Genomic DNA, 23,888 nt, shown 5'->3' with positions numbered 1-23,888 from the left:
CTGCAGAGAAGTCCCTGCATATTTTGATATCCATAAGTATCTGTGTCCACAGCATGAGTGCTGCAGCGGAGGGACACGGGGTTAGGTTACAGTCAGTGGAATGGGACATGTGGCTCTTCCTGTGCTGCTCCTCTTGGAGGTGAGAGCCATGGCATGGAGCGAGGGCCAGCCAGGCTGAGGAGTTAAAGCTGGTTGCTGAAGATCTGAACGCCGAGGAAGGGGAACGAAGAACAGAAACCAGGGTGGGATTTCAGAAGAGGGGATATGGGCATGTCTGAAGACAGGGGATTTGGGGTTTGCGTGTGAGTATCTCAGACAGAACCAAGCAGGGATGGAGGGGAGTAAAAAAAGTGAGTACACAGAAGGGAGAAGGGACCGAAAAGAAACCCCAAGCAATGTGGAACTTAGGTGCACTCCTTCCTCCACACTGAAGGGCTCCTGTCCCATTCCGAAGCACAATCCCGAGCCTCAGGCTTGCTCTGTCAGTCCCTGGATGCCCAACATGATTCAAGCAGAGCAGCTCTATTTGCAGATCCAAAAAATGGGTTTTGAGGAGGGCTTGGCTCTGTGCTTGGCTTAGACCCTGCTCTACTGGGCTCTGATCCCTGCCATGCCATCCCTAGAGGCGTCTCAGATGGAACAGCTGCTGGGTCAGAATTAGGAAGGATTTTTCCTAGCCATAAGAGTCCCTCTACGGCTTTTCCCTCTGGTGAAGGAAATCCCACAAAGCAGGGACCTGGAGTGGGAACTGGAGCAACCTCTGTATTGGTCTCCCCCTCCAATGCATGCCAGACACAGACTCCATCCCCTGCCATCCTTCCAACACACCATCACCACCCACAGACAGAGGGAGAAATTACCTGTCAAAAACAGCTGGAGCTGCTTCTCTTTCTTCCGGCCTCTGGAACCTGCACCTTGGAGGCAGTCAGACATCAGGAGCAAGAAGCTGATGCTGGGCTGAGGGAACAGGTGATGTTGCCTCTTCTCCTCCACCGAGGAGCCTTCCCTGGAGCAAGGAGATAAAGAACCTCTTCCCTGTGCAGAATCCCAGAGAAATTCACCTCTTCCTGCCCCCTCTAATCTCTCAAGGGAGGCAGAAAAGCAGCACAAATCAAATGGAGAAAGACTGCAAACACCTCTGAGCTGCCAACTCAAATGATCATCCTCTTCAGCTCTTGTTCCAGATCACCCTCTCCGCCCTATGCACGGCACCAGCCCAGGGTCTCTAGGTTAAAACAAATGTTCTCCCCCATCCCACCCCCCTTGCTTTTCCCATTCCACCCCAGCCCACAACAAACAGCAGCTCGCTGGCCCTACAGCCATGTAACCCAACCCCAGCCATTGTTCCCCTTCCACAAGGTCTATATTTGACTTTGCAGCAGCACTGTGGCTGTGCGTGTGTGTGTGTGCATGTGTGTACACTCTCTGCACACGCACACTCCAATATTTGTTCAGAGCCTCATTCCCCAGATGCCCGAGATTGCTTAGAAATAGCTTCCATGGGCAGTAGGTGTTTGTGCATTCAGCGGGGAAGTGGAGGGGGCGAGCGAAAGAGAAGCAGGGAGAGGGTGAAGGTCAAAGGTAGCTCTTCTCTCCTAATCTGCACCAGCTCAATGATCTGCCACTCTGTGGAGCTGGCAGACAACAATACGTGCACTCAACAGTGGAACTGTTGTGGCAGGTCTGGGGAACGATGGAGAAAAGGACAAGCTGTGGTCTTGGTGAATCTATCCCTGTGTCGTCCTGCCCTAAGTTTCGCTGTCTAGTGCCAAAAGTGCCACTCGGCCTCCAAAAGCCCTTCAAACCTTCCTCGGTCTGGTGACTGAGGCCACTGGAAATGCCACTGGAAGGGAAATACCCAATTCCCTTAGCCTGGTGGCTCTGCAAGGGGTGTCTCAGTGAATGGGAGTTGCCCTTGGATTCACCTTCCTATATTTCAGAACTGCATTAAGGGTAGCCACCATGGGCTACCCCAGGATGTATTCTGTGTGTTCCCAAAGTCTCGAGGAATGCTGCCTAAGCCCAATGTCACATTCCCTGTGACCCCAGAGTCCTTGGGAACACTGCCTAGGCTTGGCATGAGCCTCTGTTATTTGCTTCTTTTGCAACCTGCCAGAACATAAGGCAAAATGAGAAATAACTGCAATCAAAATGAATGACAGGGAGGATCGCTTTTATCCTAAACACTGATGATCCAGGTAACTCATTGCCACTGGGTAACAAGAAAAGGCATTCATTAAAAAAGCCTGACTAGACATTTATATAGACAATGAGAATAAATAGAAATGAACTCCAAAGAGCTATAAACCCTCTTGCTCCAGGGCATTGAATACGAGTTCTAGGCCATGGAATAAGTAGCAGCTTTCCACAAGGGCAGGTTCTTCAGTAATTTTGTGCAGGGCAATGCTCGTACCTTCCCCTGAGCTGTGCGACCCAGTCCCAGGAAAAGAAGGATGCTGGGCAAGAGGAGGCACCATCCATACATATCCACCAGACAGAGGGGTGGCCCAGCATACATTTTCCATCACCAAGGCCAAGGCGGGATGGACTGTATGGATACTCTGGTAGTGCCTGAAATGTCTGGGAGAGGTGATACCCAGATGTTCAGAGCCAAGCCTCTGATCACCAGCTTACCTCTCCTCCTCTCTGAGCCAGCTGCAGGGAGTCCCTTATCATCATGTCTTCTGCTTCCTGAGGGGTGATCTGCACCCTGCACTGGCCTCCAGGCATCTGCTTTGTTGGGACTAGGTAAAATCAGACTGCCTGATGGGCTGCTCCACTAAAACAGATCCTGTGAGTGTGGGAGAATGCATGTGTCATTGTAACAGGCTTGAGCTGAGTACCTGACAGCCTCCAAACCTGCTGTGAGTAGCTGGAAAAGTAAACTTAAGTCACATGTTATTTTGAGATACAGATTCCCTGAGTCCAAGTAGTTCAATCCAAGACAAGACAAAGCCACCCTGGGAGGGGGGAGGGGAGGAGGGAAGAAAGATTTAATACTGGAGGCAAAACGACTTAGACTTGAAGAAGGAGGGAAAGAGATGGAGGTATATATGGAGGACAGTTAGAGAAAAGATCGTTTACCTGTGCCCCCACAGCTCAACAGGGTGAGTCAACTCCCCTTCAAAGAACCCCCATGAGTTCATTGAGAAGGTGTAGGATCTTGTTTTGCCCTGTGATTTCTGGCTTCCCTCCGAGAGCATGTATGACAGCTAATGTCAGGGCTCTCCCAAGGGCATCGACTTCAGGGGGTGTACCCATTCTCCCCATCTGCCTCCTGCTGCTGAGAGGAGGTCTGGAAGCACTGGAATGGGAAGGAGATGTCTGCCAGGCATTCCTTTGCTGGCACACACCTGCGGGTGCCTTGAAGCCCGTCTTCAGCTATACTGTCTCCCTTTGCCTTTCCAGCTGGCAGCTCAAGCAATGAAACCTCCTAATCTCACTGGGAGCATGCGAGCATTTAATGGGAGACTCTTGAAGCAAATCTTTTGAGCTTCCTTGGTGCTTGCCTCTGAGCTTGCTCCTGGGTATTTACAGAGGTTGGCATATCTTGGTGTTTGCAGTGAAACCTGGCAGGCAAGCCTGTTGTAGAGAATTTCAAGGTCATTTTACGAAACTATGGCCTATGCTTAGAAAGAGTTGAACCCTGGCTACAGAAGAGTCCGTAATTAGCAGCCCCAGGGGATGTGGACGAGTGTTGGGGGGGAGGCTAATTGCAGACTGACTGTCTCCTTGGCCTTCAGCAGCTCCCATGAAGCAGAGAAGCAGTGTGCTCAGCCAAGCACCAAGCGTGTCCTAGAGAAAGGTAATTCCTCCCTGGCCTGCCTGGACCCGTCCCTATAAACAATGAGAGCTGCTCTGGGAGAGCAGTGCTGCAGATTTCACAAAAAAAAATATGTCTGTGTGAGTTGGAGGCGTATGCTGGGCGTGCAGAAGGGCTCCTCGAGAGACAACGCACAGCTATGTGCCTCTGCCTTAAAGAGTCTGCGAGTCCCTGCTCTGCCCTGAGGGCTTGGGGGGTCAGCTACCTCCCTCCCCATTTGTGTACTGTAGTGAAGTGCCAACCCCAACACCCCAGTGTGTTGTGTCCTCCCCTTGCACACGGGTGAACGCTCTGCTCAAACCTGGATGAAGCCCCATCTGCCTGCACATGTGGAGGAAAGCCAGAGTCACACCTAACCCCTCCGCCACCTCCCCATGTGCTCCAGTCAGACATCCTCCCCCTTCCTATCCACATACTTTGAACTCAGTTTATTTCAAACACTGTATTAGCATGACGAGCTAAACAAGTTTTGCCGAAGGGGAAGGGAGGCAGAGCCCCTTGAGTCTTGGTCTGAGGCTGACACAGTGACTCCAGCCTTTGCTTCCCATGGGGTTTTGCTTGCATTAGAGCAGCCATCCTGCCTGTTGGGCATATTCTCTACACGCCTTCACCAGGGCAAGTCACTGTCATGAGAGGGCCCTTCAGTTTCTGTTTCACAGCAGCATTCATGTTGGATTTAGCACCCATTGGGGCAAAGGCTTTACAGTGAGTGTTGGTGGGGCTCAGGTGAGGCTGTTGAGAGGAGAAACTGTGCAGTGCTGGGGCAGCTCCTTCTGCAGGGAGCTCACCTGAAGGAGCAGTGGTATCTGCGATATAGGTTCCAGCTGGGAACTGAATTTTTCTAGAAGAATACAGTGTGTAAGGTCACAGAGCCATGCAGAATGAAAGCTGGAGGCACCTGTGCAGGGCTCAATGTGCAAGAGCTGGGATTGTGGCGTGGAGCTGGTGGTGAGCAGAGAAATGAGTGGGATGCCACAACCAAATACTTGAGGTCAGAAAATCCCAATTTCAGCTGCCTGCTCCCAGGAGTGATGCAGCTGGCACAAAGTGAGTGGCAAATCCACCACTGCCAGGCCCTATGCTCCCTGCCCCACATGGAAATACTGTACCAGGGAAAGAGGCAAGAGCTCGTTGTTTGCTGCACAGTTTTGTGGCTAGTTAGAAATGGCCAGTAGGGGTCACTGATATATATTTATTTTATTCTATTTTTATACATATTCATTTATAAATGCACAAAACATGCAGAGGCAGCAATTGTAGTGGGCAAGTGTTGATGTGCAGTGTGTTCTTCAAGTATGCAGGTTGGGGGAAAGTGCCCCTACGTATGTCAGAAATACCAATGTGAGCTGTGCATCGTGCCCTGCTCAAACCCTGTGATGGCATGAAAACACCCAGCCATGCCAAGTGCCAGGGTACTGCAATGGTGGATTTCTGTTGTTGTTCTCCAGTTCTGCCTTCGTCTTCCATTCTGTATTGCCAGAGAGGCTTTGAGAGAGATTCAAGAGGTTCAGAGATTCAAGCCTCGGGGGCAGGATATTGTGTCTGCTTGTTTTTCTGTGCAGTGCCCAGTACAATTACATCCCAACTATGATGGGTGCCTTTAGGCAGTCCCATAAGACAAACAGCACTTTGGGTTGGGATGGGTCAGCACAGTTCTGTTCTTCAGCCACTGATGCTGAGGATCCTGACAGCAAAGAGTTTGCTTGTGAAAAGACTCCAGGATTTTTTTGAGTATGGCATCTCAATTCAGCTTAAAATTAAGCCCCAACCCTCACTCTTATGTAGTGGTATGGACTGAATTATACACGTGGGTATGTTGTTAGCAACTGTTTTATTGGTGGGGTGTATTTTTCTGGTAGATGTATGCTCCAGGCATACTGGCAGGATGTATTTGGCTGTCCAATTCGGCATCCACAGACTTGTTTGACTGTCCCAGGCTGGCTGTGTTTCACTGATCTTATTGTTCCTGAAATGCTGTTAGTTTTGGGTGCTGAGCTCCTCTTGTGCTGGCATATCCCAGAGTGAAAATTCTGCTCAAAATAAGTCTCAAGCTTTTTGTTTTGGTGGGCTCAGCCTCTGAGGGTTTCCCAGCTGAGGTCTACGGGGGAATCCTCTGTGCAGCTGGAGTTATAGAAGCAGTGGAGGAGGCAAGTGTTTCCTAAGTATATCCCTTCAGCACTGCAGCATCCAAGCTGGAGAAAATGGGACTTGATGCAACTGTCTGGCAGGTGACAGCCTCCAAGGCAGCCACCAAGGGGTGGTCCAGCACCCACCATCTTCCCTGCTTGACCTGGTTTGGTGGGAAACTTGAGAGGACCAAGCCTGCACTGCCTTCTTCTGGTGGGGAGACATTAATTCTGGCATCTGCTTTTTCACTAGCCAAGACTGTAGGCACTTAAGAGGGATTTGTCCCTCCACAGGGTGGCACCTGCCCCTCCAGGGGTTCCTTTTATTCAGTTACAAGGGTCTATATAAAGTGCTGCTGGCTGGAAAGTATTTTGAAGAGATTCCTCTCTGCTCTTCACTAAGGGTTATAAATTCAGCTGTTATTTGAGAGAATCTCAAATGTACTTCCAGGACTGTTTGCTGAGGGCTTTACATCCGCCAGAGGCCCCTTAAAATAAAAGGATTATTGGGAGTCAAGTGTTAGATTACCTGGTGCTTGTTAATTGAACTTCAGAGGCTTTAGCGAGCAACTGGCTCTAGCAGGGAGCTGCACTTTGGTATTAATGGTGTTATATAAATGAATATAATGTAACCTAACGTCATGCTTCCTCATCATGCCACATCTCTGGGCTCAGGGCAGTGGTGAGTCCAGCTTACAAGCATACCGGATATAGGGAAAGGCAGGGTAGATGTATGTGGAGAGGGAGAAGGATTGGGAATCAAGGCCTTTGGGATCTGAGGAAAGAGTGTTTTTCAGTGCTCAGAGCAGGTGACTGGTGCTCAGCCAGCTCGAGTCCAGTTCCTGTCTCCCTTTGGCAGTCTGACCTTGGGATCTGATTTTGAGAAGAGCTGAGTTTAATGGAAGCAGTGAATGACAAGACCATCTGAAAATCCAACTCTACTTCCTGCAGGGCTTATTTCACCTAGGCTTGCAAAAAGCTTGAAGATCCTACTCCGACAAGTCACCAAAAGAAAGCAAAGTACTCTCATGGTTGCTGCCATCGGTGTGCACCCACGGAAACCTGAACAGGCCACAACTGTGAAGGCTCCAAGGCAGCAAGGGCCAGTGGAAATGAGAAACCTCATCAGCTATGAAAATTTCATCAGCTGGTGCTGTGGAAGCAAGAATCTGGAAGTGCAGAGCAGATGGGCAGCCTGGATTCTTGGAGCCATTGTCCTTCTGCTTGTTATCTGACTCCGGCACAGGGAGGATTTGGAGAATTTATGGGGGCACAAGTATCGAAGGCTTTCTTGAAATATCCCTGGCTGACGTGTGGTGTGGTGCAGACGGCACTTGCTGGGTGCACAGCAGACGTTTCTGCACAATATTCCCAAGGTCATGGAACTGGGGTCCTGCTGAGCACCTGTCTTTTATTGTGTAAGAGAGGGGACCATTTGGGCAGAGTTTGCAATGCTGTGAGGCTGGTACTACCTGAATGCAAATCTGATGGCTTTGCAAATGTAGTAGTACATTGAAGAACGTCATACAAATACTATTGGGACTTTTTTTGACTGGACAAATTCCCTCTGGACTAGGCTCCATTATTTACTGTGTGTGTAATCTATTCATGAGATGTTTGTGAAAGAAAGGATAGAAGCAGAGGTAAGTCTATGCACCAGGCATGAGAAGCAATGGAAGAAGTACCAGCTGAGCTCAGAATGGAATAAATGGATTGATTTAATTTCAAAGTTAAAATGCACTGACTTTTCAAAGTTCCAAGATTAGAAAAATATAGTGGAAGATTTTGCAAATAAATATTAAAGCACATTCCCAAATTGTGTCAGGGTTTGACTAGCTTTTGACAGGTACATGCTGTCCTCAGCTCCTCTCCTTTAAGAAGCACATAGTTGTCCTTGGGGGCTTTTGGGTAGATTTTTCCATTTACTGTTCTCCTCCTCTCTCTCCCTCTCCTTCCCTGGCCCTACGGCTGGGGTTGTACTTCCCTAGTGACAGGCTGGGATACGCCCCGGGCCGTCAGGGTGTTTCTCAGAACTGGGGCACATAGGAAGGGGTAGGAGCTGATCATGGACACTGGAACTCGGGGCACGTAGGAAGGAGCAGGAGCTGATCCTGGGCCCTCGCCCTGACACTGGAAGGTTCTGTCCCCCCGCCCCCTCAAGGTGTTTCTCCCAACCCGGGGTACGTGGGAAGGGACAGGAGCTGGTCCTGGACCCTGCAATTTGGGCACGTGGGCAGCGCCAGGAGCCCACCCCGCCCCTGCGGCGCGGCTCCCGCCCCTCCGCCCCTCACGCTGCCAGGACCGCCCGACTCGCGCCCTGCCCGGCCCCGGCCCCGCCCCCTGCGCGTGCCGCCCGATGACGCAGGCGCGCCGCTGCGTGGGGATTCCGCCGGATTACCCGGCGTGCCCCGCAGCAAAATGGCGGCCTGAGGCGAGAGAGCGGGGCCGGGGCCGGGCGGGGGCAAAGTTTGGGGCGGGCCCGAGGCGGGGCCGATCCAGGGCCGAACAGGCCGCAAAGTCACTGGGACCCCCGGCGGAGCCGAGCCCAACCGGGTCAGAGCCGGGCTGGGGCTCCGGGGGTGGGGAGCGGTGAATGCGACCGGCTGGGGACCGAGCCCCGGGCGGGGATCCCTGCGCTCCCGGGCCGCTCCGGCCTTCCCGGGCGGGCTTCGGGCGGTGGGGTGGGGGGGTCTTCCTACCCACGTGTGTGGCGAGGAATTGTGCAGTGCCCCGAGGACAGCGGGTCCGGGCGGGTCGCACCGCGGGCAGGGAGGGCTCAGCCCGGTGGGGCGGGGGCCGGGTGCAGGAGGGCGCTGAGGCAACAGCCTGGGACACGGGGAAGGGACGGTCCCCGTGGGGAAGGGTGATAGTCATTTCCTCAGCCATCAGGGCATTAGGGAGCTGTCCCTCACGGGGAGGGACCTGTGTCAGGGAGCAGCGCGGGCAGGGAAGCGGGACCTGGACCACGCAGGGTGTAGCCGTGTCTGGGTGATGGGGAATTAGGGGGCGTGGGGGGGGAGAAGACAGTATCCGTGCTGGGAGCGCTGCTGGGGTAGGAGCTGCAAAGTGGAACAAGTCTGGGCCAGCACGTGTGTTAAAAGAACCAGAATATAACTGGCAGAGGCAGGGCTGGAAGGGAAGAATCAACACTCCTCTGGTGTCAGGCTCAGCAGGGGTTAATGGGAAATTCTCTACCAGCCTGAACATTCTCTCTAGTTCAAGGGATGCTTCCTGCTGTAGGACTAGTGATCAACCTCTGGGAACCTGGAAAGACTTTAAAAGAATGCATGTGTACCGTAAATACTGAACTGCATCTAGCTCTGAGCTGGAGCACTTTACATGGACATTGTAAAACACTGAGTGCTAATACACAGATTTTTAGGTGGACAGGAGGTTGCACTGGTAGGTGTTGGGGTATGCAAATGATGTGCGAGTCTGGCAAGGCTGAGAGTGACCCAGATCGGAGAGATGCCAGGTGGATGTTGTCCGCTGAAAAGAATCATCCATCACATGTACATAGTTCTGTGCCAGTGAAAGCTTTTCAGAGGTATGCATCTCTGTTTTACAGATTCAGAGAAGGAACGGGGATAAAGGGCCTACATAAGATGAAGCAATGAATCCTTGCTGAAGCATCAGACAGCAGGTAAGAAAGCCAGAAATGAGTTGATGCTCAGTCAGACTGCGTGCTTTTGGTCCCACTCCTCGAATTTTTTGATAATATGTGAACTGCATACCTGAAAAACTGTCCCTCTCTGGTGTTCTCTGCATCATAGTAGGCCTGTGTTGGCAGAATTGAGAGGCTGGGGTGTCAGTGAAATGGGAATGACCCTGAGAAATTCAGTAAGAGTACCTGGGAAGAGAAGTTCAGTTAAAGTTGTAAGCCACTGCTCTTTACATGCCACCTGGAGAAGCAGCCTAAATCCTGCTCTGTTGGTGCCGAAGTAGTCATGCTCTCTATATAATCCGAAAGAGGTCTGCCCAGCCGTAATCCAAATTAAATCCTTCCTGATGAACCTGCTCTTGCAATAATTGCGATGTCGAAGTTAGGTGGTTCCAGTCTGTTCTATCAGGTTATTTCTTCCACCACATTGTTTTTTCCACCCATATTGTAGCTGTTTCCCTGATGGGTGATGCAGGTATACCGCTGGCCTTTCTGTCCTCTCCCAAACTCACTGCTGAGATCCAGCTTAGAGGTGCAGTTGTTTGATACCCAGCAGTTGGTCTTTGGATCATACCTTTCAGTTACTTGTCAAGTCACATTTAATACAATTTCTTTCTCTTTTCTTCACCTTCTAGTGAATCACTGCAGGAAGCACATATATCTCAGCAGTGCGTGGCGTACAGTGTGATTTAGCTTCTGGGTGTTAAATCTGCATTTAAGCTACCAGGTCTTAGCTGTGGTATCAGGAGCTTTTGGGTTTTCATTCCTTCCGAGGCACCCAGTGCTCTTGAAATCATGGGAATGCATTTGAGCAGGGCCAGCGGAGTTCCAAAGTGCAGCCCATGGCTATCTTCATCTTTAATATTAACAAGACATTGGGTCAGGAGGTGATGAGTTGCATGCCAAGACCTGTTGCCTCTTCAAACCAGCTTTCTGAACTAAAGATGACCTTGCGTGCTTTTCCAGTCTGTTTCAAGTTGTTTGTTGGCTCCTGCTAAGTCACTTGCTTTGCAGCCAACAAACCTGAATTCTTATCTCCACCATCCACTCTAAATACAATCATGTGGTGTAGCATGTAGGGGAAATAGACTATAGCCTTGAAAGAGGTGTACTCCTCTGCAAGTCTGCCTGCTTTTTGTCCCAGAGCAGAACTAATCAAGTCAGATGCAATGAATGATTTTTGGTCAGCGTGCTGGCCTGAATGCTACCAGAGCTGGCTTGGAGAAAGGGTTTGTGGCACCTGGTGTGGCCTATAAAACATTTTTAAAGAAGTGAAGAAGGCTGTTTGAACAGTAGCAAAATAAACAAATTTTAGTAAAATGCAGCTGTATTTTTTCGTGGTTGTTTGAAGTGGATTTGATGCTTGTGAGTCCTGAAGGCTGATTATTTTTCTGAAGGTGAGCTGCCTAACCTGTTAAAACATCTGCTATGTTTTATGGAGGATTCACAGAAAACTAGACTCTCAGATTTCCATGTTTCACCATATCACAGTGTCATCCCAAGAAATAGTTCTGGAGGTTAGATCCTGGCGAAATAACCATGTTGTGTACTTGTTATCAAGGGCCTTGCTTCTAGAGCATGGAGTGACAACAATAATGTAGTGGTGGCTAATAACTCTTCGTCTTTCATGTTGCTAGGAGAAATACAACATGTAAAGGTCTCAAATGAGCCTGCATGTGATACAGATTGAGGGTAGGATTCCTACACTAAAAAATGAGAATCTGGCTTGACACCTTTTCGACTCATCTCTGCTCTTTTAACTGGGCTTGTTGAGAACTGGAATTGTCATAATAGAGCAGATTTTCTCGACTGTTAGACTCGGTTAATGCTTTGAGAGTAAATTTAAGGTCCTGAAGCTGGATATATTCATTTCCTTGCTTGAAGGCTTTGGTTGGGAACATATCTTCTTTCTGTGTGACACCCTGAGCTGTGGAGAGAATGAATGCCCATTGGTATTTATGCTAGCTGTGTGTATTTCAAATCACCAGTTACTGGGTAAATATGATCCTCTCTGAAATTCATTTTACGCAGGACTGCATAGGAACTATGTGTGTAATCTATGCAAACAGGGCTAATGCCTTAGGGTGTGAAATCTTCCATCCTGTTTCCCTGCCAGTTCCCCTACCTCAGGGCTTTTCCTTAGATCTAGATTGGCTGGGTCTGTAACTGTAGTAGGAAGAGTGCTACTTTTTAAAATTGAAGTATCTTTACAGCTCGTTGGAGGGGAAGGATGACACTGTGGTCAGAAGAACACCTAATTTCTGCAACATATTTGCTGTGTGAGTGTGTTCAGATCATTACTGTTTCTCGCTCTTTGGTTGGAAAATATGATTAATGCCCATCTTACTGGGGATTTGAGGATGAATCCATTAGTGTATAGATGCTTGGATACTGTGGTGCTGAATGCTTTAGTAAAGCTTGGTGGACATGAGATGAAAAAGATATTTCAGGCCATGACTTCAAAATGAAGCAGACCCCTGTGTGATCCACTGTCCCGTGTGGTGAAATTGCTGTAGAGTGCAAGTCAGACCCTGCCTTGTTTAAGGCAGGTGGGCACTCTGAGATCTCACAGTTTTTCCTTTCCTATGAGCTTTTTGCTTGTTTTCTCTCACGTAACACCTTGCCTCACTGAATCTTTTTGATTTAAATTAATATTTTCTCTTTTTTGCTCCTTTGTTCCAGACTTGGAAACTGTTCTCTTCATTGTCAGGAAATTCATGTATGGTTTTATGGCTCATATGCACAGACAGAGAGGGTCAAATGCAGCATCTTGCGGGCTGTTTCATATCTGGAATTACATGAGCCATCCTCTCGGGAGTGTCCTCCTGGGAGCTGTGCTTAGGAAGGAAATGATGGGGAAAGCCATGTAGGAGTGTGAGAATAGCATTGCAATGGTAGGAATGTAGAATAAGCATCACTTGGGTGGGCTCAGTTTTCCTCTGCTTTTCAACACTGCGGGGTGCCAAGCCTGAGGAAGACTTCTGTGCAGAGGTGAAGGAGCTGGAATGTATTCTTCAGTTGAGGTGAATGCAATTCAGTGAAACTGATAGGCATCAAACTGAATAATGATTTTAAAGTATTTTCACATGATGTCTAATCTGTGGAAATTCACTACCACATAATAGCACTCAGGCTAAGAGCTGAGCAGGATTCAGAAAAGATCAAGCATTTATGAGTGGAAATGTTCAGACTTGCTTTAGCTAAAGAACTTGTTTTAGAAGGTCTATTTTTTCAGACATAGCCCAATCTCTTAACAGTTAAAGATTTGAAGAAAGAGCAATGTGTTCCATAATTTTCCACTAAGGCTTCTCGGTCCATCTGCTAAACCACCTTTATGTATTGGCCTGTGTCAGGGGCAAGGTGTTGAATCACACTTATTTGCTATGTTGGGTTGCTCACTGACCTTGCCTTTGTGATAACTGCATTAGGGAAAAAAATCAAAAGCCACCAGCCAAACAACAAATCCACAAAGCACTCCAGCTGCTCTGGTTAGACCTGATACTGGAGGATTTTAAGCTGATGAAGAGCAGGGTTCTGGGAAAGATAGTGCAGTCCATAGATGAGAGCTGTCTTACTGATGAATGTGAAGACATGTAGCTGTTGTCTCTTCATGCTGAGTGCTCAGGCAAAGTGCTTTCTGCTTCTTGCCTTTGCTCATAAAAGGGGAAAGAATGTGTGGAGTTTGACCTCTCCACGTTGCAGTCTTGTAGTGGACTTTGGAAGGTGGCTGGAAGGCAGGGCTTTAAGACTGTTCAGGTGAGTTCTAGTTAGTTGTAGCATAAGCCTCAATGTACTCAAGTCTGTGAAGACACAGTCTGTGTCCTCTGCTCCTGTCCAATCTGTAGATCAGGAAAATCGTCAGTGCTGCTTGATCAAGTAGGTATAAATTCAGTTTGATGCATAGGCCATTAAAGGTAATGGCACTGGCATGGAGATGTATATAAAAAGGTGTGTTTTTGTAACGTGTGCCTAAATGCAAGGGGAACTCCTGAAGGAAAGAGTGTGTGTGGAGATTTTCAGAGCTAGGAGCAGGTCGTGCAAAGCTGAAGATCCCTGTGTGGATACTGTCCCTATGGGCTTTTCTGGGAACAACATGTGCTTTAGGGTAAAAATTAAACCTTTTATGGCAGACCTAACAGCTATGAGTAAAGGGTTAGTGATGTTCACAAAAGTTTTGTGCTGCTGAGAAAGTGAAATGGGTCAGGATTGGAAAGTGAGGTTTCCTGCAGGGGGTTAGACTGGTTTTTAGGCACAGAGGATCTGACCAGCTGCTGGTGACAAGAGAGAACTGGTTTAAATTTTTGATTTCTAAGAATCAGCAAATTCAGAACTAGAAGTCCCACAGTGACTGCTCTGTGTTCAGTTGAGTTCTACATTTGTATTTTGTCTCTGTGATAAAGCTGGCTTTGGCAATGTTGTAGGAGTCCTAACTGGATATTCTTATTCTTGTGTTTTAGATCTCAGTTGTCCACCCGCGTTAATGTAACACTCATGCACAGATGGATCTGAAATCAAAAGGGACAGATGAGGTGGTTTCTCTGACTATTGAGGAATTACATGTAGGCTCGTAAAAAGCCTTAGGCGAGTTTTACTTTATAGCATTTGTTTCAGAAGACTGTAAGTTATTTTCCCAAGATAATAATTAGATAATCATTGTGGCTGTAAGTTTTTTGACCATTGTTTTAGCATATGCTACTCAGGGTAACTGGCATACGTCTTGCTGCAGAAGCTCTCTACAGTTTCCAAAGATGCTTTGCTGCTCTGTCTCCTAAATCAGATTTCTTCCTGCAGCTTTGCTGTTCATTAGTGAGGACTCTGCTGCTGCCCAACAGAAAGGTTAAAAATATTCTAGGAAGATGACTTGAAATTCAGTGTGTCTCACATAACTGAAAAGTGATTGCAGATAATTCTACTGGTTTTCTTGTGTATTTTTATGTATTATTTTTTCCTTATTGAGAACTCTTCCCCCTTCTCTTTTATCTGTGGGAGATCCATACCCAGTGTATTGTGGGAACATTCCTTTCAAATGGGGGAAAAGAAAATAAAGGAAAATGACAGGATATTTGTTTAAAATTAGAATTGTTTTAAGTGACCTTTCTTGAGAATGGACTTCAAGTTTACATCCTACCTTTAAGTGCTTTTATTTTTCTGAGCAGAAAGTGTCTCCTGCACTAAAGTATGCAAACTATACTTACTTGCCTTCTGTTATTTAATTTCTAAGCATTGCTTGCACTATGGTTATGTGAATACTGGGAAATGAAAACTTTGCTCAGAAGGGTTTTCGCAGGTAGCTGCATTTTGCTGGCGATACACTCTGATAGTAAATGTCTGTGTGGGCACTCAATCCAATTTCTTCTAGGACCAGCACGGAGTGTCATTTTTGGCAAATATCTCGTACCAGTTTGGATTGATTCCTGAAAGCAAATCACCCTCGCTGGGCTGCAGAATTTTGGTGGAGTCTACTTTATAAGTGTACCCATTTTTCCTTGATTAGATGATGCCTTTGCAAACAGGATCCAGGTGTATCTGAAATGGCTATAACGGAATTCAGTGTCATCGAGGCCCCAGCTGGATGGGGAGAGCTGTATTACTGTGCAGCTCCGGAGATGATTTACTACCTGACTGACAACTTGCAATATAAACATTAGTCCAAGCATGATCTTGTCCCAAAACCCCGCCTACGCAGGGAGCCAGGAGTCTTCCTGCCACGCGCCATAAATCGTTTATGGTTTGCTCATGCCCGTACATTTGAAAAACAGCTGTGCCCCTGTACACAGGGGATTAGCAGTTTGCAGAAGGCCCGTGCGGGGCTAAATTAGGATCTCTTGCTCTGGTGGCAAATGCCAGTATCAGAATAGCAGGAGTGCTTCCATGCGGTGGAAGGCAATTTACTCTGGGAGTGGGGGGTGGGTGCGGGGTATCCGTGAGGGTACAGCAGCCAGGAGAGGTTTGGATTGCAGTGCTCCAGTTAGAGCTCAGATACCTGATTGATAGCTGCCCAGTACAGTGGGGGTTAAACAAGTCACTGTTAGCTGTGTGGGTTTTAAATTTTAGTTATTTATTTATTATTTCTATGTATTTTACACAAATATATAGGCACAAAATGTAAGCCTACCTCTTCTGTCTCCTAGGAGCTGAAGGGTGATAGAGTTTTTGGGTCTTTTTTTTACAGTGCAAAGAACGGTTTCCCTTTTGCTAGCCCACGATAGCAGAATCAAATTATATGCCAGGCCATCTGGGGCTTCACAACTAATTTTAAGCTTTTATAAGAAGTTTTACTGTACTACTTGGATTTATTATAGCTTTGCAACTTTCAACTCCCAAAGTAAAACTATTTTTGTGCTGGCTGCGATAATTTAAATTACCTCCTGGAGATTCTAATGACTAACTTGTGTTTATGGTGAAAACTCCCATTTATCCAAACCCTGAAAGCACAGCCTGTTTGGTAACTCTAAATGTACTGATGCTTTACACAGTGGTGAGGACATCAAGAGCCTAAAGTCAGTTGGTATCTTCAATTCTTTCTGTAATGAAGAGAATATGCAGATTTTGCTGTACAGATGAGACTGAACAGTACAGTTCAGAGGTCTCCTATGTGCTGGCTGAAGGACCAGCTGCTGAGCTGCTGACCAGCAGATATAAGTAGATCATTTTCAGCTGGGTTGGTTTCTCATTAACAAATCCTTTCTTGGGTGGGTTGGGTAAGAATCTGGGTGGAATGTGTCAGCAAGGTGCCCCCTTCTAGAGGCATCAGCTGAACACAAGTGCTTCCAGACGGTATCGTGAACATCCATGGAGCCATAGGCAAGGCCAGTGGGCTCTGGGTAAAGCAGGTGATTTGTTTCTAAACCAACGCAATTAGGACACTCTTTTGTTGAAGCTGCTGCACAGGCATCTCAAATAAGACCATTTTTCTGGAGCTTTCTGCTCTCCTCTGTTGTAGGTTTGGAGAGTAGCTAGTAAGGCTTGTCCTCGGCTTGTTTTAGTGTTGGAGTTGCCTCCATTTTTCTTACCGCTTTTGGTGAAAGGTTGTACAGTCTGAATCTTTGTGCTTTGCGGAGGTGGAGGCCAGATAGCACCAAATATATTTGTGGCTGTTTGTGTGGGCATTCTGAGATTTGGAAAGGCACTTTGCTAATGAGCTGTAGGTCATTTCATGTCAGGTTGGCTAAGTTTCCATCGGGTTGGTTCTTTGTTGCGGCAATGCATATGGAGTGTGCATGTTTGGGGATCCCTGTTACCTATCTCGGATGGAGAGGGCTTTCCTCCTGTTTGCTGCCTTCTCTCTCCCCACAAGAAAAAATAATCACCTGGGGAACTGTTAACCTCCAGATTGAATTAGGTGTTTTGCTGTTACTTAGACTTTCCAGAGGTATACAGAGGTTAGAGGGGGGTGTGGGTATGTGATCGTATTTCAAGCTTTCCTTCCTTCTTCTTTTTGTTGCTGCACTTGGAATTCACCCTTCACTTTTCTTGGGAACTGGTGTGAAGGAATTGCTGTCACTCGGAGCAAAGCTCAACCTGCTTGCCTTAAGGCCTTACCTCTCCAGATTAGGACTTTGCCTGACTTCCACAGGCAGCAGTTTGTTTATGAGCTTACGTTACCTGAATCTGGTGGGGTAGGTCTGAAGGGTACCAGTATTAAGGGCACTGGAAGTCTCAACTTAGACAGCTGGGATAGGGGGGAGAAGGAAGGAACAGAGTTAGCAGTACAGTTAACTCTTCCCCCCCACACACCCTCCTTTCTTCCCTGTTTCCTCACCTGCCCAGCTGTGTAGTAGGTTAGCAGTACGTGTCTGTTCTTATTCTTATGAAAGTAGACTTTGTTCTCTGAAGACTGCTAATCATGCCCCATGGGGGTGTAATCAGTTATAAGGTATTTAATACAGTGCAGGCGGGAACAGGCTGCCTGGCCGGGCTGGCAGATTGCAACACTACAATTATAAAGGGCCCCTTTCCCCCACTCACCCGCCCACCAGTGGCAGGATGAGGGTACCTTGAAACAGTATTAAGTCTATGAAAAGTAAAGATGTAGTGGGGGAAGGGAAAGGAGAGGCTGAAGAGGGAGCTCCTATTCTGGGAAACAGGCAGACCTACATTCTGTGAGAGCTGCAGCCATTGCAGGTTGCACTGTTGAGACTTGTGGGAGTTTGGGCGCCGTCACCATCCAAGTGGATTGCACAGGGATGGCCTTTGGCAACATGTAGAGCAACAGGGGCTTCCGTCCTCTCTGAAATGGGTTTTCTTGTGGTGGCTGGGGTTGGAGAGGTATGGAGTGGTTAGAAGGGGAGAAGCCCTTTCTTCTGCGTGCAGTGATTTAGACACCTAATCTGTCTGAGTGCTTTTGTAAATCCTGCCAGGCTTCTATTTATATCTTTGGATATAAATCTATTGGTAAATTTGGTCTTCCATGCCTCTTTCTTCCAAGTACTGGAGCTACTGCTGCAGCTTACCTTACTGGCTTAGAAGGGAATAGGTAGCCTGAGACCCTGAATTTTAAGGGGCATGGGAAAGTCTACTGGACCTAGTCTGATCTGTTCTTGTCACTTAATATTTTTCCCCTCAGTGAGGGCCTTGAAATGCACATGTAGGGTGTGGAGCAGCTGGGCCACAGCCTTATAAACCATCCCTGCTTCCTCAGCTTGCTAGATGCATCTGCATGTTTCTCCAGTTTACGGCTATAGTGACCTTTCCCCTTTCAGGTTCCCCAGAGGTTACAGTGTGTCAGCCCTTAGTTGATGCTCTCTGAATTTCCTGACACTCTTTTGTGTCTGCTAGATTCGAGTTGGAAATATTCTCACAGCAGTGCCCCTGAGAGTGTTGTCTTTCCTACTTGGTGCTGAGAGAGCACAGTGTCAGAGTTGGCCCTTAGCACTGGGCCATGGATTTTTAGGGGTTTTAGGAATGGGATAGTGTTTAATTATATTGCACAAAGTAAGTACAGATTCAGAATGTGGGGGGTTCACAATACAGACTTGAGAATTCTGTTGACAGTTTCACCTCCTGAGGATATCATCATCTTTTTCTAATCAGAGTAACTTCATATTTGGGAACTGTGAATTCTTTGGAAAGCTGTGGGATTTGTAGGAGTGCCACATAAAGGAGGAGTAGTGTTTTTTTTCTGACTAGAGCATAGAGTCTGTTTGCAACTCTAAAATGGTGAGGTTCTGAGACGAGAGGTTACCTGATGTCTTGGATTTTTGTACATTGAGTTTTTCTTCTCTTAATCACCAAAGTGACCAGGTGTCAGTGCTGTATGGGGAGAGTAGTGTACAGTGAAGATCAGATCTGTGTCTATGGGCAGTGGACACAAGTTTTGACAGAAGGATTTTGGGGTAATGAGGAAATGCATGTGTCTCAGAGAAGCTGTTTAAGGTAGAATGGAATGGATGGAATGGAAAAAGACCTGAATCCTTCCAAGCACCTCTGATGACCAAAGTCAGCTTCTTATTCAGCTCTGCCCCCTCAGTTCAACATGTCTCAGTGTTACATTTGCCCCTTGCCATATAGGAAAAGTCAGGGAAATTCCCTTCCCAGGCTACTGCACAGAGTTTTTCCTGTCCTGGACTGTGGCTACTTTCCAGTCCTGGTGGCAACTCTCCTCCCTGTGGCTTGCATACCCAATTGAGAACTCTCCTGCCTGGCTCTGTTTCTCTTGCCCTGTGGCTCAAGAAGTCGTTTGGAGAACTTGGACTCTCTCACAAACGAGTTTGGGGCTGGGGCTGTTGTTGGGGTCCTGGCAGTGGCCGTGCAGGCACATGTGGTGAGGGAGCGCTGCGGGTGTCAGAGGGGCGGGTGTGTGGGCTTGCTACTTGTTTTCCTTTGCTGCCTGGTGAGGAATGCAATGTGTTTGCCTTCCTTGGCCTGTGGTTGCAGCCACATTCCTGCAGTGGGAGTCAGCACGGCGGCGGGCGGCGTGCTGTTCATGCCCCGTGGCTACATGCTTTCAGCTCCACATCAAAGGTGTGTTTAGTGTGTAGCTTGTGCCATTCCTGGCCACACCTGGTGGCCTGCAGGCATGCAGGAGGTGGAGTCTAGCTGTGTTTGCAGATGGCATTCAGGGTTCAGACTTCTTGCTTGTGGAAAGGCTGGAGCTGAGTCCATGCTAAACAACCCCAGGAATGCAGCAGGAGAGCTGAGCAGTACAGTCACTCCAGGGACATGTCCTAGCAGCAATGTTTCCTTTATAGCTGCAGCAAAATAACTCATGCCTGCTCCTCCAAAGGAACTGACTGTTTGCTTGGGTGTGTTGTATGGTTTAATTTACACTGATAAGGCCAATTAAGGTTGGCTCATCCCCCCTGCAGCCTGTGTGCTCTTGACAATCAGTAGATGATTGAGTGGCTTGTGCCATCAAGCTCTGCTCAGTACAAACTGTGTGTGAGATGACTGCCTGGAGATGGAATGGCTCTGGGATTTTATCTGGGCAGGAGTGCTTCCCCCAGTCGGTGGGCAAATGTTCTTATACTTCTGTGCTGCAGCTGAACTGCTCCAGCTTCTTCTGGAAAATCTTTCTTTTTCTGGCTGGAACCCCAAGAGCTGAGGACAGGAACCTTGGTGAAGGATGGCAGATCAGGATGCAGATGAATTGTTTTGAGATCCTTGACATGGTGTGTACGAGAAATGGCCTTATAGTTTTCTATGCCCTTATCATGCAAAGCATCCTTGTCCTCTTTATACAAGCCTTTCCTCTGCCTGGTGCAGGGAAACGTTATCCCTTTTGGCAGTGTCAGTGTGGGCAGCCCATAGGCAAGGCTTATGGAAACAACTGCAGACCATCTTCTGTGTTCTGGATAAGCCCCGGGCTGTTCATCACCCTGTTTGCTTGGATCTTTTGGACTTGCAGGTTCCCTTTTGGCAATGTCTAGTAGCCTGAAATTCTGTAATCTGCCAGTCATTTCCATATTAAAGTGAGTCTTCTGCAGAAGACTTCCCTATTGCCATCCTTAGACAGTAGTATGAATGAAAAAATTGGCTCTCAGAAGGTCTCTGGCTTTATAGCATAGTTTTTGCTTTTTAGCTGTTGATACAGTCTCTGTGTGAGTCACTGCAGAGCTCCCCTTACCAGACTGGTCCATGCCATCCTCTCTCCAGAAGGATGTATCACTTTTCGAAGCAGAATCTCAGTGACAGGTGATTAAGGGAATGTTACTTGTTGTAAGACTCTTAGCACTGTGAAACAGTTGGAAGTCATTCATATTGGGCTGTCTTCTCTTTTGATTTCATGTAAACTATGCATTTTATTTTGAACTACTTACCACTGACTATTAGGGCTTGGATGTTAATGAGAAAGTGGGCTGCCTGAATATTCATTTTCCTTCATTTGTTCTGCAGTTCCAAGCTGGACAATATGCCCTGTGGCCACAGGAGGTGTAGCAAAATATAAGTAAGGCTAAAAATGGGTTGTGTGGAACATTACTGATAGAACATTTAAGTGTGTATAATCATTGTAATCACTGGGCATTTCAGCTTTGTCATACGATATGGGCATGGCTGCAAAGATGGATGGACATCTTGTTTAGGATTACGTACTGCTTCTGCTGTCACACTCCAGTTGCCAGGAAAGGAGTGAGGGAGTCGAAATGAAATGGATGTGACATTGGCCAAGGAGGAAGTAAGGGTGATTGTTGGCCTTTTTCCACCCTGTCAGTGAGTTTTAATGTGTTGTGGAAAGTCACTTGTGGAGAGAAAGTTCCTTGTTTTAGCTTCCCTGCTGGCCTTCAAGACAGTATAGGAATCCAGGTCCCTCCGCTCCTGTGTCCAGTCTCAAACATTTCTCTCCCCGCAGTGTGTTCCTTTGGCTAGAGCTGTAACCCTCCGAAGTAGCTAGATCTCCCCCTGGTGGAACAGACCGCAGAAGGCGCAGCTGCGGCTGTGCGGTGAAATTGGCAATTGGTCTCATCCTGGGGCACCTTGAGCCGGCAGCAGATGTGGTGGTTGTCCAGTTAAGACATTCCTTAGGCCACAGTCACAGATTCTGTAGAGCTGAGCTCGTGCAGCAGCATGAAGCTGGAGGCATGAGTGAACAGCTTGCTGTCTGTCGGTACCGAGCAAACACCTTATCTTTGCAACATCTGCCTGGCCATACTCTGGCATTCCTCCATGGTCTTTGCCCTTAGGTGAGCAGTGAGCTAGCATTGGGTTGTTGAGTCTGACACTTGACAAAAAAAAAAAAAGAAAAGGTACCTGGAATGTGATGGCTTCCTTTCTTTAGGATATCTGGGGTCGATTATCGAGCCCCTTTGAGGATAGGTGACGTCACTTGCAGCTTGACTCTCATTCCCAGCTTGCCCTCTGAAGAGCTGCATAGAGTTTACTTAAGGGGAGGGTCTACAGGAAGGAGCCCTTTGGAAGGGAAGAGCTTGTCTTTTTAGCGTTGCTTAAAAGGAGTGTTTTTCCTTAACCTTAATTTAATTAATGGGCTTATGCTATCCCAAAGGATAACTGCAGTGAAGGCATTCTAGTTTTACAAGAGCAATGCCAGGCAGGGGATGTAGAGCTAGTCTGGACAAGCTGACCTTGTGGTAAAACTCAAGTGCTGGGCCTTTGCTGCAATTGCCCCTTGAGACAATTGGTGCTAGTTACTAGCTCCAACTGAAGAACAGCACTGGTGCTAGCAGTGATGACAGATGTGGAAGGATATAGTTGATGAGAGCTCTGACTCTGCCACAAGAGAGGCTGGGTCTGAGGGAAGAGCTGAAGAAACCCAGTTTGGTGTCAAGTGGGACACCTGTGGTTATTCCCCCCCTCCCCCTGCCAACAAAGGAGGGAGATGAACCTAGGAGGTACGATACAGCATGTGCAGAAGGACAAGCCCGTGACTGCCGGTGACAGGCAGCTTCCTTGTGTAGGGCAGGGGGTGGAGGTGTGAGTCCCCTCCACTGTGGCTTGGGTCCTGCTATTTAAAGGACTGACTGGAGCCCAGGTGAGTAGGGAAAGAGGAGCCACAGTCAGTTGCGTGCTTTACACAGATCACCAGTGAAAGATGGATGGGTGGATCTGTTTGTTATTCCTAAGCTGGATTAAGCCATGTTACATTTCTGTGACTGAACTGTCAGAGTAAAATCTCTCAGTGGTGCTGAAGACTGAGAATCATTAAAAAAAAAAAAGCTAAAAAAACCCCAACAAAAAACCCCAAAGGAGGCAAACTGAGGCAAATTAACTATAGGGCCACACCACAAAAAAGAGAGAAGATGCTGCAGGGTTACATGCTGCTTCAGGAGCCATGCTGCTCTGTTGTTTACAGAGTTGAGACAAGTTTTGTGCTTGTTCCTACCCTTGACTCGGGCTCTGAATCTGCTAGGCCCAAAACATGTTTTTGAAAGCCATCTCCTTGTTCTGCCACTGTATCCTGTCAAGATGACTACTGCCAGTGTGTAGGAGTGGGAGATCTAACACCCTGCGTTGTGCCTGGGTGCAGGGGCTGAGCAGAAGGCAATGGGGAATAATGTGGTCTCCAGAGTAGGCAATGACTGTGACTTGGATTAAGGGGGAGGTGTCTGTACCTGGTAGGAATCCTGCTTTGTAAAGGAGTCAGTAGCAAAACCACTTGTAACCTCTGGGAAGGGAAAGGGGCAGGATGTAATCAGCTTTGGGAAAACACTGTGATGACCCCCTTTCTCTTTTATCCCTCTGGCTGGATAGGTTTATTCCTCTAACACCACTTCTGCTTCTCTCAGTGCTACACTGCTTTTCCCTGCCAGCTGATAACGAGCTATTGCTTATTGTAGGTGATGCAAGGTTCAGGCAGCTTGATTGAAGAAAGAGCCCCTGCTATCCTCACACTATGCTGGAGTCTCTAATTTTACTTCATTATACCAACTACTGTCTGTATTCAGTGCTACAGAGATCATAAAATGTTTCTGTGCTAGATCTTCTCTGATGAATAGCACAGAGGATGGCTCAAGTTTCCATGGCAATGCTTCTGAATGTGCTTCTGTCACCAAAGAAAGAAGGACTTCTAGTTGATTAAGATTTGAGGGTTTTGTCTGAGAAAGGGGATGGTGGTGAAACTGCATGTTAGTTGTTTGCCTGCCTTTGGATAGTGCCTCTGGCTGATATATAATCTGGAGAAAGAGGAAGCTGACATTTGGCTGATGGCAGAGACCGACTGTGTCGTGCAAACTACAGCTGGACCCCTGTACATGCTTTACTATTCAGCTACAGATGCAGCTGCACAATCACCCAACAGTTAAGCCTGTACCATTCTCTGCCTCTCACATCTGACCATCTGCTAGGGAAAAGCTAATTACACCAAAACGATTCTTGCTGGGATTAA

General features: G+C 47.7%; 1 protein-coding gene across 8 annotated transcripts in view; it reads left to right on the top strand.

The window, feature by feature from the left end:
- The first annotated feature begins 8,293 nt into the window (after nucleotides 1-8,293).
- The window catches only part of TJAP1 (tight junction associated protein 1), a 40,755-nt gene continuing 25,160 nt past the window's right edge, over nucleotides 8,294-23,888 (top strand). The window contains exons 1-3 of one of the 8 annotated variants that reach the window (XM_032682126.1): nucleotides 8,388-8,502; nucleotides 9,518-9,592; nucleotides 11,824-11,889. The gene's annotated coding sequence lies outside the window, so the exon portion shown is untranslated. The other 7 variants (XM_032682129.1, XM_032682125.1, XM_032682123.1 and 4 more) reach the window with 7 other exon arrangements.

The sequence above is a fragment of the Chiroxiphia lanceolata genome, chromosome 3 (genome assembly GCF_009829145.1).
Source record: "Chiroxiphia lanceolata isolate bChiLan1 chromosome 3, bChiLan1.pri, whole genome shotgun sequence".
In the NCBI taxonomy this organism is placed as follows: domain Eukaryota; kingdom Metazoa; phylum Chordata; class Aves; order Passeriformes; family Pipridae; genus Chiroxiphia; species Chiroxiphia lanceolata.
The sequence above is the reverse complement of the archived record's forward strand: the minus strand, read 5'-3'. Positions and strand labels throughout refer to the sequence as shown.